Source organism: Pelobates fuscus, chromosome 6 (assembly GCF_036172605.1).
Source record: "Pelobates fuscus isolate aPelFus1 chromosome 6, aPelFus1.pri, whole genome shotgun sequence".
Taxonomy (NCBI): domain Eukaryota; kingdom Metazoa; phylum Chordata; class Amphibia; order Anura; family Pelobatidae; genus Pelobates; species Pelobates fuscus.
Genome location: NC_086322.1, coordinates 283,179,009 through 283,191,520, shown reverse-complemented (window position 1 = coordinate 283,191,520; position 12,512 = coordinate 283,179,009). Strand labels below are relative to the sequence as shown.

Below are 12,512 nucleotides of genomic sequence, written 5' to 3'. Positions count from 1 at the left end.
TCACTGTCATTTAGGAGTTAAAGCACTTTGTTTCTGTTTATGCAGCCCTAGCCACACCTCCCCTGGCTATGATTGGCAGAGCCTGAATGAAAAAAATAACTGGTTTCACTTTCAAACAGATGTAATTTACCTTAAATAATTGTATCTCAATCTCTAAATTGAACTTTAATCACATACAGGAGGCTCTTGCAGGGTCTAGCAAGCTATTAACATAGCAGGGGATAAGAAAATCTTAATTAAACAGAACTTGCAATAAAGAAAGCCTAAATAGGGCTCTCTTTACAGGAAGTGTTTATGGAAGGCTGTGCAAGTCACATGCAGGGAGGTGTGACTAGGGTTCATAAACAAAGGGATTTAACTCCTAAATGGCAGAGGATTGAGCAGTGAGGCTGCAGGGGCATGTTCTATACACCAAAACTGCTTCATTAAGCTAAAGTTGTTCAGGTGACTATAGTGTCCTTTTAAAATAGGCACTTTTCTAAAATAAGAGAACTGCAGCTAATCCTCTGGCAAGTGGCTCAGAACCCAATGGATTCTATAGTGTTAGAAGAAACAAAGTTTTTTAACCCTATAGCATCTTTAGATCTCTCTGGGTTACAAGGAAAATTAATTCAAGATAGCAGGTGACATTTCTCTATGGTGACTAGGTATCCTGTATTTGTCAAGCCCTCATTTAGCACTCACACATATATTCTGTAGCCATGTAACATGCAGGGATATTGTGCACGGATACATACAAATTCAGATTAAGTTATCAAAGTAGAATTCTGCCTAGCATTGAAGAGGACAACAGCTTGAATTATTATTTTTTTCTTAAACCATCATACACTCTCCTCCTCTCTTTCTTCCCCCCCCCCCCCCCCCCCCCCAAATAACCACCCACACGGCAATTAAGATGAGAAGATACCTATTTTTCCAAAGACACTCTGGCAGGCTCTGAACACATTACTATGTTTACAATCTGGATTTTGTTCGGGAAGTCAGAAACAGAACCATCTGGGATATGTCAGATGCTGCAATGCCATTGCTATTCGCATTATCCAGTCCCTAGGATTGTTGTTCTCTTAAACAAGTGAGGGGGCAGCATGAACAAGGGTGGAGTGATCAATATACACTGTGTTGCTACAAACAGAAAATATAATTTGTTTTTAGTTACTAGAGTCTTGCAATCTGAGTAAATGTCAACATATTCTTGAGCAGGTAAAAAAAAACCACACAAACAATTAAAAGGATGCTAAACACCATAACAACTGCACAGGTTATGGTGCAAAAAGGTATCCCACCTTCCTATACAATTGCTTATACCTCTTTGCAAACCAATTCAGCTGCATTATCCAACACTGCCCTATATCATCCTGCCATTATTGACAGAATGGATCCTTCATTTCCATGTCCCCATTTTTGTTTTCTACATGCTGGCTGCCATTTACGTCCGCGCCTCCTCTGTCTGCCTCTCACAGAGCACCTGATTAGTGTTTGTGGGGTTTTCTGGATTATTTCTTTATTAGCCATTTATAAGTGTACCTACATGAAAAATATCATAAAATCCCCCTCCCCCCCCCCCCCCCCCAAAAGGAGGAAGCCCTCCACTGAGCAAGTGGCGTGTGCAGCAGCATGCTGAAAACAACTCTTACTGCTCATTTTAACCCTCAAGTGATCAGAGAGCCCAGTTAGTTTTGTATTTCTTCCAGCATACAGATGACACCAGAAACAAAGACATTTAATGTGTTTCCAGCAGAGAATTAAAGCACCTGGCCACCAAGTACAATACATAAATTCCCTTGGGAACCAAGGAAAGGGGGTATTAAAGGACCACTCGGTGCAATGGTTCTATATGTTTAACCACTCAGGGTAAAACAATGCAGTTTTGAATAAAGGACAAAAGTGTACCATGAAGAGTCAAATACACCTCTAGTGGCTGTCATACTGACATCCATTAGAGGAGCTTCCGTTGCAAATGACCAAGTAAAACTCAGTTACGTGACATTGCAGCACACAGGAAAGCATTAGTTTCAATGTTTTTTGTATGTGCGGGTGAAGCTCACTGTGCATGCACAACAGGTCCCCCAATGCTCCCCTTTTGTGGATTGGACCAATGATGAGTAAGAAACACCTCCTTGATAACATTAAGGGAGAAGGCAGAATTAGGAATACAGGTTCGCATTCCTAACTATTCCGTTAATGTTCCTTTAACGGTGCATCTCAATTACGTTATTATGGTGCATTGCAGTCCTGGCACTGTCTTACCTTAAAGGGTTAAACAGTTCACAAATGGTTTAACCCCAAAGTTGTCCAAACCCATATCAACTCAGCCCTCTCTCCAGCCTCAGTCCCAACTTCAATGAGGTTGCCTCGGACTGGGCACCGTTAGTAGGCCGAGTGTCAGCTGACACTCTAAACCAATCCTTACCTTCCGATTAAAAAAACAGCACGAAAAAATTAAAATAAAAAGATAGTACGTACCTTTCTTATGTAGTTTATGAAGCCAGAGGAAAGAGTACGGCTGACGGGGGGTTTATTAAATTCATGTATCTAAACCCTTTCAGGTTATAGTAATAAGGTAGCATAATATGATGTAAATATTTATTTTCACATTATCTTTGTAAGCTTTGTGATGTATTACTTTGTGGCATATAGCCATAAGACTGTCGCACCTAAGGCTTTTAACACTGCTCTAGAATTACAACATAGGCACATTTTTGCTTTAAATACTATTCCAGGGGAGGGAGAAAATGATTTATGACAGAGCATGCTAATGCTGCAGTGCAGAGATTCAAGCAGATCCTCATAACATCTGGATCCCAATGGAAAGCAGAATTGCATCATGGGGTCTCAAAGCTCTTCCATCGTTATTAAAGCACTCTCCATTCCCACCCCCTTCCACCACTCGCCTGTGCATCATACAGTACAGTACCACAGTAAGAAAATAGACCTTTTTTGTAAACCTAAATGTGGATGCATATCCAGCCATGCCGTATTAAAAATATCACTGATACAAAAAAGAAGGGGCAGTTAATAAGGGACAACGATTGCTTAGAAAAACATAAAAATAAGAAGTAGCGTTGATAACTCCAGGAGAGATCCATTAAATGTGGTTTGTATAATATATAAAATAAAAGAATTTTAAAAAGTGTTATATGGCATGCGATAAGTCTGTGTTTACATCAAGATGGGTGGAAGCAGAATTACGTCTTGTGTTTCAATTAAATCCATCTTTGCACTATAAGCAGAACTCGCAAAACTGATCTTGTTCTGTCCTCTCTCATTCCACTGAAAACAGATACATGTAGATTTCAAGAACAGATGCCCATTTTCTGAGCAATCACTGTGCCTCCCCCCAGGCTTCACAATGAACTCTCTGTCACTAGATTGTTTCATCAACAACAGGCATATCAGAAATTTCAGAAGCAGGCAGGGGGTGGGGAATTGTGGACACAAAATGTCCTGGTAATGCCACTTTATAGGTCACTGGTGAGAACGCCTCTAGATTTCCACATTGAGCTCTGAATGCCAAATGTCAAGGCCGAGTGTTAAAATAAAAATATAGAAAAGGTTATTGGAATCCAATAACATCTTAAACTAGGTACTACTTATTTAACGTGGCAGGTCTCCATGACAACACAAAAATGAGACCCATCACCAAGAATTTAGTCTCCCTGCTTTCCAGAAGAGGCCAAAAGATTTCCCCGAAGACCAAACCTATAGACTGCAAAGAATCAAGCTCTCTACACTCTGGCGGCAGACAGCAAATGGTCTCCTTTGCACTCCCCCCCCCCTCCTTTCAGACATGAAGTGACAAGAGAATACAATATGACATCACATCCTCCCTGACTGAATACAGCAATGAGTGAGGCTAGTTATGTATGAACACATGCATGAGTTACTAATGAAGCACTGTGTGCTCTTTTGTGGCTACTTGTGTATAAGAGAATGTGGAGCTAATTAGATAAGGCTGAGAGGATAGTTAGTACAGCATGTAAGAGACTGAGTGAGGTTAATTAGGGTGTGAGCATATGGGAATGAGCAATCAGTATATGTGCAAATTTTTACATTTTTTCTAGTTCCTAATTATTGTCCCTTCCTAGACATGAAAGGAATCTTTATTTTTATCTTTTTATTTTAGCCCGGTACATATGATTAAATAATCATACACACACAAAGAAAGGTCATCTTTTAGAAGAACAACATACCACACTAGGAGTCGCAGTAGTCCTCGGGAAAAAAGCCAACTGATCACATTTATATTTATTTTTAGTGCCTTGAATGATCACTTGAAGACCCTTTTAAACACTTGCTACGTTATGTCAAATGTGCAGGTTCCATGGAAAAGCATCACAGAAGCAGTGAAAAACAGTTGTGGGGTACACCTTATAGATGAATCCAATGACCAAATATGGATACAGCATTTTGGAACAGGGGACAGGCTAGATTAACACAATCCGGGTTTACATAAAAATACTTTGTTAAAAACAAACCCTAGATGGGGTTCCATTGCACATCTACCTTAACCCCTTAAGGACCAAACTTCTGGAATAAAGGGAATCATGACATGCCACACACGTCATGTGTCCTTACGGGGTTAAAGGGACACTATAGTCACTAAAACTATTTTAGCTTAATGAAGCAGTTTTGGTGTATAGAACATGCCCCTGCAGCCTCACTGCTCAATTATCTGCCATTTAGAAGTTAAATCACTTTGTTTATGAACCCTAGTCACACCTCCCTGCATGTGACTTGCACAGCCTCCCTAAACACTTCCTGTAAAGAGAGTCATCTACAGTTTATCCTTTCTTTATTGCAAGTTCTGTTTAATTTAGATTTTCTAATCCCCTATGTTAATAGCTTGCTAGACCCTGCAAGAGCCTCTTGTATGGGATTAAAGTTACATTTACAGAGAAAGAGATACAATTGTTTAACCCCTTAAGGACACATGACATGTGTGACATGTCATGATTCCCTTTTATTCCAGAAGTTTGGTCATTAAGGGGTTAAGGTAAATTATGGCAGATTGAAAGTGAAACCAGTTTTGTTTTTTCATGCAGGCTGTGTCAATCAGAGTCAGGGGAGGTGTGGCTAGGGCTGCATAAACAGAAACAAAGTGATTTAACTCAGAATTGAGCAGTAAAACCTGAGAGGCATGATCTACACAAACAAAACTGCTTCATTACACTAAAGTTGTTTAGGTGACTATAGTGTTCTTTTAACAATACACACACTACAGATTTAGGCAAAATGATGGTGATTTTGGGGAGAGGAGGAGGGGGAGACATATGTCAGTCATTGATAAAATGATTTAGAGATAAATAGAATATTGTGGAAAGCAGTGTTCTTAGAAACATTTTTGACCTACAGCTGCTAGTGTTTGGTCAGGGCTGACAGCAGTGCTATGGTTTGATACCTGGACAGTGAGATATCCACATAGAGAACAGCTGAGGGCTTACAGCATGTTCTCCAAATAGAATCAACAGCAGCACCACTAGCCAAGAGAAACAAAACACAGGAAGCCAGCCATTTCAGGAACTGGGCAAAACATAACAACCTTTTCAAGAGGACAGACATTTTAGTGGTTCAATATCTGGAATTAATATTCTCCTTTAATGTGTTACAGTTTTCATGATGGTGATATATGTAAGTGGGCGATTGCAAAATTTTTCAAGATTCTTATTTAGGGTGTAACCATTTAGAAAACATTTCATAATCGCACGTCTTGGCAGCCAGGAAAAAAAAATACCAAAACAACACACTTTAAACTCCCCAGTGCAGTGGTTCATAATGGCATACTCAATTCATTATTTGGTTTGGCAGCACTTCTACCCTCTGTATTGTACCTTGAGCTATTAAAACACCAGGCAGACTAGCTTGTATACCAGTTACTGGTAGGCTTGAAACAGTATAAATCTAACTGAAGCCTCATATACTTTAATTCAGTCGGGTGATTTAAAAAAACAAAAAAAAAAAACATTATAGGCACCCAGAAGACTTCAGCTCATTGAAGTAGTCTTGGTGCAGTGTCCCAGGTCCCTTAAAGGGATCCTATAGTGCCAGAAAAACAAAGCCATTTTCCTGGCACTATGGGGTTAATAGGTGTGTGTGTGTGTGTGTGTGTGTGTGTGTCTGTCTCTCTTGCGCAGGGACTTACCTGAATCCAGGCGCTGATGTCCCTCAGCGCTAGGTCAGGCTCCGCCCACGGACCTCCCCCCCCATCAACGTCAGTCGGCATGGAGACCCAATGCGTATGCGTGGCAATGGCTGCGTGCATTAGAACTCCCCATAGGAAAGCACTATTCAATGCTTTCCTATGGGGAAATCTGACGCTGGATGTCCAGGAAGACGTCCAGCATCAGATAACAGAACAAAGGTCTGTTTGGATTCCGGACAGCTACAGAGGGCAGACTTAGAGCTGCAATGTAAACATTTCTCTGGAACTGCAATGTTTAACATTGCATCTCTAAGTGCAAAAGGGTCACAGCACCCAGACTACTTCAATTAGCTAAAGTGGTCTGGGTGCCAACCGTGTCCCTTTAACCCTGCAAAGGTAATTATTGCAGTTTTTAATAAACTGCAAACATTGCATTTGAGGATTAACTCCACCTCTAGTGGCTGTCTACCAGACAGTCACTATAGGGACTTCTGGGTCATTAGGTGGCTTTTGTAAAATCCCATAGGAAAGCATTATACATGCTTTCCTATAGTGGAAGTACAAATCGCTGTGCATGCACATTACGTCTGCCCCACCGCCTGACGTAGACAAGGGAGGAGCGGCATCAGATAAGTGACAGAAGGGGGCACTATAGGGAGCTATACATGTATTTCTGACCAGATAGTGCAAAGCCCACCATTTTCAGCTCTCCGTGCGTCCGCCGGCGCTGAGCCCACCCCCTAGTGACATCAGAATTGCTGATTTTAAGCCAATCCAATGCTTTGGCTAAAAATCGACAAGAGGGCGGGGCCAAACACCGTTTGGCCAATCAGTACCTCCTCATAGAGATGCATTGAATCAATGCATCTCTATGAGGAAAATTCAGCACCCCCATGCAGAGCGTGGAGACGCTTAACGGCACTGGTGCCTACTGTGCAGCACTGAGCCAGAAGCACCTCCAGTGGCCATCTGAGGAGTGGCCACTTGAAGGTGTCCCTAGGGGCAATGTAAACACTGCCGCCTTTTATCTGAAAAGGCAGTGTTAGCATGAAAATGCCTGCATATAATAATTATACTCACCAGAACAAATACATTAAGCTGTAGTTGTTCTGGTGACTACAGTGTCCTTTTAAAAGACTTGCCAACACAACAACACAGGCAGAACTTCAATAGACTTTAAATTGCAAGCACTATATTTGACCCTGGAACTTTTCAAAACCTCATAACATTTTTACATGTGGGGATCTGTTGTGTACTTGTTAGACGTCTCTGAACAAAAATAGGAGTGTTTTAGAGCAGTAAAAAGTATAATGATGAGGACATCATTCGTGAAAGTGCAATTTCTGTGTGACAAATGAAAGAATACAGATATGAACACTAACTTTGGCCAGGGTTTTTGACTAAACGGCTGCAAAAAAAACAAAAAAAAAACTGGGTATACCGCATTTTAGTTATTAAAGCTTTTTATTATAGCAAACGTACAGAGGTTTACAATTGTACTCAGAATATTGCATGCATCATACAGCTTAATCCCCGTTCCCAGTGCAGCAGCTGCTTTTACTTCGGTAGAGTGGGCCGTGGATGCCCTCAGTTTATTGTGTTGTAGTTCTCCCTCTGTGCTTATCATATCAGGAAGCGTTTGCGTTCATGGTTATAGTGCGCATAGGAGTGTTCCTTGCCCCTGTATCCCTATACTCCCGATTATCCCTCTGAAATTTATCTAGTTCCTTCCGCGGTGTGGGCTTTAATCTGGTCTCCTCCCCTCCGCCCACCTCCCTCCCTTCCCTCCCTCCCCTAGTCTAAGGCCCTTGTGGTTGTGTCAGTGCCTGAATGTGCGGGTTAGTAGCCCGGGCTGCGTGCGTCTACTCCCCCTGTTGATAGGGGGCCATTCCACTTCAACCTTCGTTCATCAGATATGTATTCAAGCTGCTGTTGCATGCTTCTGTGCGTTTGTTTCCTCCTGCAGGCTTGGTCAACTTTGTGAACTGTAATAACAATACTTATAACCGAACTTTGAGGGGTATCCCGTACCTCTGTCTACTTGAGTGTGGTAGCGTGAAAGTCTGCCCACTTGTCGGTAGATGCCCTTTAGCTAAATCTGGGCGACTTTCCCCCTCTCCCCCCATCTGCCGTGATCTGACCCGCGTCTGTCGGGTTCCTCTAGTCTGTGGGCCATCTGATGTCCCCCCTTCGTTTTGTCTGTCCGACGTCCTCCTTGTTACCTCTCCCCTCCCCTCCCACATTAAGTGTATGAGCTGTTCGTGTACCCCTCTGAATATAGTGATTTGATTATCCTACTCTTGGATTATGGGTGTGTTTGTCTCCCTTAGTCGATCCCCTGTCGGGAGGTTGTGTTGGGTCTCGGCATCCCCTCCACGCGCATCCCGGGGCAGGGAAGGGGAAGAACCCAAAGGTAGGGAGGTCCCAGGGATAGGCCGGGGGGACAGGCCAGCTCCCCATCTCTGCCGCTCCGAGTCCGCCCCGAGGGCCCCCGTCCCTCCGTGCCACTTGCCCCCGCCAGCCACCTCGTCCAGTGATACCACGTTTGGTGGTATCTTTGGGCCCTGTCTGCCTCTACCAGGATGAGCTCCTCAATTTCACGTATGTCTTCCACCCGTCTAATCCAGTCTCTTATGGTTGGGGTTGTTGTCTGTTTCCAGTGATTGGGGATTAGGCTGCGCGCCGCGTTGATCAGGTGTGAGAGCACTGTTTTTTTTATATTTCGTGGGCGGTATTGCTGTGACATGTAGTAGATATACCTCAGGTTTGAGTTCTATGTCAGCCTCCGTTATCTCGATGACGGCTCTGTGGACCTGTTCCCAGAAGGGCTGGATGTTCTGGCATTTCCACCATATGTGGAATTGTGTGCCGAGCTCCTTCCCACATCTCCAACATTCTGGTTCACCTTGTCCTCCAGCGGCCGATAGCCTCTCCAGGGTCCTGTACCAATGACTCAGTAGTTTATACCCTGCCTCCTGATATTTTGTGCTAATTGAGGCTTTATGGGTGTTTTCGAATACGTTTTGCCATTGGTCTTCCGTCAAAGGGTGTCCTATGTCTCTCTCCCAGTATCTGGTGTAGTAAGGTAATGAGTTGCCCTTTCTGTCTGGGAGAATCATTTGGTTTAGGATCGAAACGCAATGGGGTGGGGGGGTCTCCTGGTCGCACATTGCTTCGTAGGCAGTCAATGGTCTGTTTGCCGTGTCCAAATTTGGGATGGACTTAACGAAACTTGTCAGTTGATGGTATCGGTACTGGGTCAGAAACCCTTGGGGTTCCAGGACTGGCAGCTCCGCTAGGGGTGTCATTCCCCTTTCTGTGTGTATATGTTGTAATCTACACCCTTTCGGTAATCCCAACGCTGTCAGGAACCGAGGTGATGCTGCCGGTGGGAATAGCGGGTTCCCCGCTATGGGGTGCAGTGGAGTTACCTCCGGTGCTAGAGATCCCCTCCGAGCCAGCGTCTTCCAGATGGCCATCGTGGCCTTAATGGTCGGGTGGTCTTGTGGTATCGTCCCCTCCGCCTTTTTCTGCACCCATGGTAGCGCCGCCAGTGGGGTCCCCGAGAAGCTCCCTCTATCGCTATCCAGAGCTTTCCTGGAGGGGCCTGGGTCCACTCCACGATCCTCTGTAGATGCACCGCCCATCTATATTTCATTAGATCCGGCAGTCCCAGGCCCCCCTTTGGCTTTGCCCGAGTCAAGATCCCGTGGTTCAAACGTGCTTGCTTCCCGTTCCACACATATTGGACGAACACTCGGCGTACCCTGACCAGGAACTCCCTGGGAATGTCCACCGGAAGCGTTTGTAGGAGGTATAAAAGCCTAGGGAGGGCGTTCATTTTCAGAACATTTATCCTCCCCAACCACGTGATATGCGGGAGCGTCCATTGCTGGAGGTCCCTCTGGATTCTTCCCATGAGCGGTATGAAATTGAGTCTGTATAGCTCTGTCAGTTTTTCCGGTATCCGTACCCCCAAGTATCCTAGGGCTTCCGCACACCATTGGAGGGGGAATGCCGAGCGGATCCTCTGTACCGTGTATGAGTCGCATCCTATATTCAGGATTTCTGATTTGCTGTAATTTATTTGCAAGTTTGAGAGGAGGTGGTAGACCTCGAATTCTTTCATGATCTCCTGGAGAGATGACTGAGGGTCTGTGATCGTGAAGAGGAGGTCATCGGCATATGCCGAGATCTTACTTGCTCCCCATGACCCTCCTATACCTCGTATTTTGGCATTGGCTCGTATCGCGTTTAAGAACGGTTCCAAGCTGAGAACGAATAACAGGGGCCACAGGGGGCATCCCTGTCGTGTCCCGTTCCGTATGTCGAATGGTTGGGACAGTACGCCATTCACCAGGACTCGCGCCGCCGGGTTTCTATAGAGGGCCCCGATCCAGGACATCATGTGGGGTCCGAAGCCCACTTGCATCAGTGTCGCCATAAGGAAGGACCAATCCACCCTGTCAAACGCCTTTTCCGCATCCGTAGATATCAGCAGTGCCGGGGTGGCTCGCTTTTGTGCCGCGTGCACCAAGTTAATCACTTTCACCGTGTTGTCCCGGGCTTCGCGATTGCGCACGAACCCCACCTGGTCCGGGTGTACCAGGTCCGGCAGATATGGCTGAATGCGGAGCGCCAGAATCTTCGTAAAAAGCTTCAGGTCGGCGTTCAACAGGGAGATCGGTCTATAACTTGCGCAATCCGTCCCGTCCCTCCTCTCCTTTGGCAGTACCACTAAGTGTGCCATAAGCATATTTGGTTCCAGATTCCCTCCTGTTCTGATCGAATTGAGCGCCTCCGTGAGATGAGGTGCCAGGACTTGCGCATATTTCCGATAGTACTGGACGGTGTACCCGTCCGGTCCTGGGCTCTTCCCCGCTTTGGCGAGCTTTATCGCCCTAAGCAATTCCTCCGTGGTAATGGGCTCCTCCAGAGCCTCTGTCGCTTCTGTGGTCAGTTTGGCAGTGATGTGGCGCAACACGTATTCCTGGCGTTCCTCCTGCGCGGATGAGAAGTCCCCGTCTGTCCGTTCTCCCCTTGGCTGTAGTTGGTAGAGCGCCGCATAGGACCTCCTAAAGGCTTCTGCAATCGTCGCGGGGGTCCTGTGGGTCTCGTTTGCGTGATTGATGGTGTGTACGAAACTTTTCTGTCGTTTGGCTCGCAGCGCTCTGGCGAGCATTTTGCTGCACTTGTTGCCGTATTCATAAAACGATTTCCTCGCCAGCTTGAATTGAAATTTGATCTTAGCCATGAGTTTTGATTGTAATTCCGCCCTGAGCGCCGTCAGTCGTTTGTATACTCCGTCTTCTATCCTGGTTTTGTGTTCAGCTTCCAAGTCCGCTATTTGTGCGATAAGGTCCGATATCTCTTGCGCGCGTATCTTTTTTTGGCGAGCACCGTGTTGGATCAGTAGGCCCCGAATCAGGCACTTATGAGATTCCCAGATCGTGGTCGGACTGGTTCCCTGTGTGGAATTTGTCTGAAAGAACTGCGTCAGGTTCTCAAGAATGTCTTCATGTATTGTGGGGTGCTCGAGGAGCGTTTCATTCAATCTCCAGATCCATTGCTTTTGGGTGGGTCTTGGGTGCTTAATGGTTATGAGCACCGGAGCATGATCCGACCACGTCATCGGAGATATTCTGGCTGAGAGATATACCGCATTTTAAATAACCTGGGTTATCTATTTTTGCAAATGGTATGCCAAGATGGGGAGAATTCCAATTCCTGGGCTGCCATACTGTCTCAAAGGCAAAATAGGCCCAGCAAACCAATCCAGCCAATTTCAATGTGTAACAATTGGAATGAGCAAGTACTTTATTTGACCCTGTATCTTTCCAAAATACCATGAAGCTTGTACATGGGGGCATTGTTCATGGGACATCACAACAAATAAATATGTATTTCATTGTAGTAAAAGCTAACAGTATGACATTCACAGTTAAAATGCCTTGGAAAATAATATTAATTTCTCACAATTTCAACATTGTATTCATATTAAATCATGTTTCATAACTTATGTTAAGCATGAGGACAGAGCGTTGGACTGCAGGAAGCAACTCTAGTTGTTCTCTGGTGGAAAGCCACTAGAAGCAGCATTAACCCTGCCGTTTCAGGGCTAAGGGGACAGGAATAATGAGATAAAGTGCTCTGGGTGCATAGAGTGTTCCTTTAATGTTCAGCATCGTCACGTTTAAGGCACAGCATGAGGACGCTGAACACAGTCAATATTTGTAAATGATGCTAACAAAAATGTGTTGTGTTTTTTTTTGCAAAAGATGCAAATAATATTTACTACTCATGGCCCTTCTTTTTGTACCTTATAAATGTACAATGGATCTCTTATTAGCACGTAATCCTTGGTGATGACATC

At 44.8% G+C, this 12,512-nt stretch overlaps 1 protein-coding gene and 1 long non-coding RNA gene across 2 annotated transcripts in view; one reads left to right on the top strand and one right to left on the bottom strand.

Annotated features, from left to right (window-relative positions):
• The window catches only part of LOC134614992 (uncharacterized), a 420,807-nt gene that overhangs the window by 12,382 nt on the left and 395,913 nt on the right, over positions 1 to 12,512 (top strand). The window lies entirely within an intron of this gene.
• GPATCH8 (G-patch domain containing 8) overlaps positions 1 to 12,512 on the bottom strand; it is a 61,307-nt gene that overhangs the window by 37,815 nt on the left and 10,980 nt on the right. The gene's annotated exons all lie outside the window — the stretch shown is intronic.